This window comes from Centrocercus urophasianus, unplaced genomic scaffold (assembly GCF_019232065.1).
Source record: "Centrocercus urophasianus isolate 14NV4802_14NV808 unplaced genomic scaffold, USGS_Curo_1.0 seq_15, whole genome shotgun sequence".
Classification (NCBI taxonomy): Eukaryota; Metazoa; Chordata; class Aves; order Galliformes; family Phasianidae; genus Centrocercus; species Centrocercus urophasianus.
Genome location: NW_024884697.1, coordinates 22,814,443 through 22,820,442, shown reverse-complemented (window position 1 = coordinate 22,820,442; position 6,000 = coordinate 22,814,443). Strand labels below are relative to the sequence as shown.

Sequence of the window (6,000 nt, the reverse complement as noted above, 5' to 3'; positions counted from 1 at the left end):
GAAAAAAGGAAAAGGAAAAAAGGAAAAGGAAAAAAGGAAAAGGAAAAGAAACACACCATAAAGGAAAACACCGAGTAAAGAATGTCAAAACATCGAATGAGGCTGCCAAGACACTAGAAGTATACCAAAGCATCAGAGGCTCTCACAAGACATGGCACTCTACCACTGCCACAGCAGAAGCTGCAAAACAGTAAATGAATATTCTGCACCAAGGGCAGTTTTAAAAATATTCTTAATACATTTTCTGCTTTCAAAACATATTCAACTGCTCATACATCCTAAGAGAAAAGGTTATGAAATTCAACAGTCTGACAGGAAAATTAAAATGTCTGTTAGCTTTCACTTAAACCGAAAACTTTACTCAGATCATCTACTTTCCTTTCCTGCTAACTGGCTTTTTAATTGAAAAACCTCTAACAGCAGCAAAAAAAAAAAAAAAAAAAAAAAAAAGTGTACCTTTTCATACAACTCAGATGAGATGTGGTGTTTTGTTGTCGATTTATTTTTAAACAGGAAGACGTCAACACAAAATCCTGTAAATCACACTGTTACAATTTCTCCTGAATCACAGTAGCCACTTTCTTAGTGGCTTCTCATATACCCTACTGACATGCAAATGGTGAAGAATATCAGGAATTGGGTAGACTTAGATTTGGCATTAAGAAGAAATTCTTCACTTTGAGGATAGTGGGACACTGGCACGGGCTGCTCAGATGACCCATTCCCGAAAGTGTTTGCAGCCTGGTTGGTTCAGCCTATGGGCAAACTGACCCAGTGAGCGATGTCCCTGCTCACGGCACGGCTGTTGGGCTACATGATCTTTACAGGTCCATTACAACAAAACCATTCGACGGTTCTAAGATCTATACTTGTCAAATTTAAGTGCATGCATATTAATATTAAATGTTTAATATAATAAATTGCTGCTTCATCAAAATGATGGACATAAGTTCAGACGAACAAACATAAATAATGCACTTCTATTAAGAGGGAAAGCATCACAGCTTTTCCTATACATCAATACCTATAATGATCTCAACATTATGATTTACATGATTTGCAAGTTGCTGAAAGTTTACTTTAAGTTAATAACAAAACATTTCAAAAGAAAAGGCATCCAGGATATTTTGAAATAAACTTCAGAACTTCGTGAAACTTTGCCAAATCACTGGGCATTCACCTGTAATTACAGTCTTCCAGAAATCACAGCGTTGAGCACAGACAGAGAACTGCTAACATTTTAACATACATCTGCTGTTAGCTCCCAGAAATGTTTCCAGGCTCCTGCAGTGGCAAATATACATTAATACTTGCTTGAGCACATTGAAAAACAAAACAAAACAAAACAGAAGAACAACAACAAAAAACCCTAAGAAACAGGAACAGAACAGAGCATGTTCCTTCCCAGACATAACATCCATGGTCCTTTTCTTTAGGGCCACTTTTAAGCTTTGAGAAGTATGAGACCGGTGTGACTTAGGCAAAGAATACCACTTCATAGAATCATAGAATCACCAAGGTTGGAAAAGACCTAAAAGATCATCCAGTCCAACCGTTCACCTATTCCCAACAGCTCCCACTAAACCATGTCCCTCAACACAACATCCAGCCTTTCCTTGAACACCCCCAGGCTCGGTGACTCCACCACCTCCCTGGGCAGTCCATTCCAGTGCCTGACCACCCTTTCTGAAAAGTAATACTTCCTAATGTCCAGCCTGAAACTCCCCTGCCGTAGCTTGAAGCCATTCCCTCTGGTCCTATCACTAATGACATGAGAGAAGAGGCCGACCCCCAGCTCACTACAACCTCCCTTCAGGAAGTTACAGAGAGGAATGAGGTCTCCCCTGAGCCTCCTCTTCTCCACGCTGAACATTCCCAGCTCCTTCAGCCTCTCCTCATATGGCCTGTGTTCCAGACCCCTCACCAGCTTTGTTGCCCTCCTTTGAACACGTTCCAGGGCCTCAATATCTTTCTTGCAGTGAGGGGCCCAAAACTGGACACAGTACTTGAGGTGCGGCCTCACCAGTGCTGAATACAGGGGAACAATCACCTCTCTGCTCCTGCTTGCAACGCTGTTTCTGATGCAAGCCAGGATGCCATTGGCCTTCTTGGCCACCTGGGCACACTGCTGGCTCACGTTCAGCCCAGCATCAATCAATACCCCCAGGTCCATTTCCTCTATGCAGTCCTCCAGCCACACCGCCCCAAGCCTGTAGCGTCGCCTGGGGTTGTTGTAGCCAAAGTGCAGGACCCGGCATTTGGCCTTGTTGAAACTCATTCCACTTCCATACTTGTCTGCATAAAGGAGAACCTTAAACTGGAAAGAGAGCAGCAGGCTGGAACACAATCACCAGTACAATATCTAAAACACAATTTCAAATGGGTACAAATGTTTTCGTGCAGAAGGAAGTGCCATGTTCACTTATTATCCTTGCTGGCATTCTTTAGAGTAAAAATCATCAATTTTCTGAGGAAATAAAATGTTTTCTGTATAACATTGTCTGAGGTATACCTATTCCATCTTACTCTAAGAGATCTCTGATGTAAAAACAGCTAATTTGTGAATGCTGGAGCCAGACGATTAGCCAATGTGGCAGAATCTTTGGGCACATCTAAGACCAGAACTTCTGGTATATGAATGAAATACATCATAAAAATGTCGGTGTTTTTTGACTCCATGCGGCTCTGCTTCCACAGCAACAGCAGAGTACTGACATCCTCCTTTGTCCACTTTCTGTTGTCACACAGCAGCCACTCGCTGGTCCTGGGAAAGCTCCCTGTAGGACAGCACTGATAAGAAACTGAGGGAGAGACACAAACTACTTTCTTTTCTTAAACAATTTTTCAGCAGGATCCACCCCACAATTTCCTTCACAGCGCAGCTGACAAACAGTTGTGCCAAGGCATGTTGAACTGCAGTAGCAAATTAGGGAGAACAGATTAGAAAGGAGAGAATCAGAATACTTGAAGCTAAAAACAAAACAATCCTTGACGGAAATAACGATGGATTTGTATAATCATAATATTTTTGCACTGTATTCCTTTAGCTTATGATAGCTCTGTCCCTTTGCACTTCACCAATACACAGGAGAAACAGAAATAGTAAAACCAGAAAATTCTCTTACATCTTTCAGCATTGATTTTAATGTCATAACAGCTCATAGCAATACCAGGATATCTGCTTTTGATGGCACTCGTTATCTGGGGAATGTGCAGCCTGATGTCACATGGGTCATTAATCCTTTAAAGTAGTCTCTGCATAATTTGGTGTCTGTGCTAGAACAGCATTAGCAGTGTCTGTCATTAACTTAAATTGCACAGCAATATATAGAGAAAATAATATTTGAAATGTCTACTTGCAAACAATTAACTGAATGTATTTTCAAACAGAAGATTTTCAAAACCAGAAAAATATGCATCCACTATAGCAGGTAATCACAACTGCTGTATCTTGAGAGGTGCTATATGAATTTATAAGCTGTCAGCCTTTTTCTCCTGCACATCAACTAGTTTATTAATTACAGAACTGAGATTAAAAATATCTAACTGTACATTAAGATGTCTGTAGGAAATAACAGTTTTGCAGCATATGCCACCGTTTCATAAAATTATTACTTAAGACAAATCCTCCAGTAGAAAACTGGAGAACTGCTAATGAAATGGAGGTAAGCATATCTAAAAACAGATAAAATCCAACAACTTTATATGGCTAATTAATTAAATTCTCTATTGCAGTAGGGTAAAAGACAGAATTACAACAGCTTTCAAATTCAGCCCAGTAAGAACAACATATTTATACACAAATTTTAAATCCTTACACAAGATTTGAAGCAAGGAGGGAGACTAAAATAAGACTGCAGCTACCACTTACAGAACAGGAGCCTGAAGTTCTCTGTGGACAAGGCTAGCCTATAGTTGTATGCTACATAAAGGGCAGAGCACTAATTTACATTCATAAAAACAAAGCAGACCTGAAAAACTTCAGAAAGGAAAATGATCAAAGGTACAGGATGGCTTCTCTATGATGGAGGGCCAAGCAGAAATAGGACTCTCTGGTATAAAACAGAGACGGCCGTGGAAATTCATGTTAGAGGTCTGCATGCTGAAAAGACAAGTAGCAATCCTCCTGTGGCGTACAGAGGGGAGTTCTGGTGGAACACAAATTATTCTCAGTGAGATCAGATAGGCACTGGAACGAGTTGCTGAGGGAGAATGTATAGCCTACCAATGCTATCAATGAGAGATTTCCAGGGTTAGATTGGACAAGTCACTGAGCAGCATGATCCTTATTAATCCTGCTTGAAGAGTGAATAAAGCGATCTCTCAAAGCAGCTTCCAACTTAGCTTATTCCAATTCCCTGTTGTTTAAACATGAATACAAGGGAGCAAGCAAGACCTTCAAACAATATCTGCCTTGCTGTGGAACTAAAGCAAAAGGCAGAACAAAAGAAAAAAAAAAACAATCCCAAATAAGATCAAGTAAAATATAAGCAACAAATAAGCCCAATGAGAAAAAATCAAAAATTAATCACACAGTATAAACTATATTGTTAACTTTTTTTTCCAGTAATAATCTAAATTGATATTAATTGCACACATTTCCTGAAACAAGTTTTCACAATCATAGCAGAATATGTAAGCAATAGCACTTTTAAGGTTAACGCTGCAATTTGTACCCAACACATTTCAGAGTCTCCTCTTCATTTATCTGCCAAGATAAAAGCTCAGCAAGTCCAAGTCTTCCATGCAGCAACTGGTGATAAACATCAAAAATGGGACTGCATGTCCTACACTGCTGTGGAACAATGGAACTGAATTAAGGCTGCTCCAGAACCCTTATACAAAATTTCCTTCCTTTCAAGAGCATTTGTTCCTCTGATTAATTTCCTTTTCCACATACACTAAAATTGTTTCAGCAGATGTTGATAGGTTAATACTAATATCTTCTTCTGACATATGTAATAGGAAGTGGCAAGAAGTCTTCTAATGCTAACTAGGAGGCAGTAAAAGCTTATTTTACATGTTACATTAAAGAGAGGTAAACTCTGGTTTCTAAACAAAATTGAAAAGATAACAGACTTCTGAAAGGAGGAAAGCGGTTGAAACAACATATTTATAAGTCTTATTCGGTGGTACTGTTGTTGCTGGAAGTACTTGTTTAAGCAAAATAGAATTATCAATGAATATACACTCATTAGAAAGTATGTCATACTATGATTAATTAAGAATGAAGGCATGGAGGCTTTTTTATGCAGGCACAAGTGAATGTTTTCAAAGTATCACAGGAGCTACTTTGAAATATGAATTTTGAGATAGATAAAATGTTTTGCAGAGCAAACTTAAAATGTAAATGCAGATGTCACTGCCTACTGAAGATTGAGTATCCTGCTGCCTGATTTTTGTCAACGACTACTTACATGATGCTCAGCTACTCCTTAGAACTTAACTATGACAGTAAGAAACCTTAGCTTCCTTTCTTCATCACTGTGATACTCATATTTATGCAAAGTCTAAAAGTAAGTTACATTTTAACAAATTGAATTTTATGTCAAAAGCATTCGATGAATGTATTCAATCTGTTTTCAGTAGTAAATCAAATACTATAAGAGAAGAATTTGCGTGTAAACTTTTAGGATGTTAATGAGGCTGAAAAAATGGAAACTCTCTTGATGATGATCTAACAGGCTGCTACTTCAAAAAGGGTGAAAACATTAAAAGGAATTGAGAAATAATATGTCAAAATTAAGAAGGTTAAATAAAATCAACATATAGGTTGTTTATGGCCTAATGGACGGATAGAACTTCTTCATACTATAAAAAACAAAAAAAGCTCTCCACAGCTCACTGATCAGAATACAAAAGAATATAAGACAAGAAGTGTTAAAGAAAACAGACCTCGCCAGTCATTTTTAATATAAGGCATACATAACCTTAAGAAGCATTGAAAACTACCTTATAGCAGTGTTGCATGACAGCCAAAGCCTGTCTAATCACAACCAC

At 38.5% G+C, this 6,000-nt stretch overlaps 1 protein-coding gene across 1 annotated transcript in view; it reads right to left on the bottom strand.

Moving 5' to 3' along the window:
* Positions 1 to 6,000, bottom strand: part of CTTNBP2 (cortactin binding protein 2) — a 77,767-nt gene that overhangs the window by 47,326 nt on the left and 24,441 nt on the right.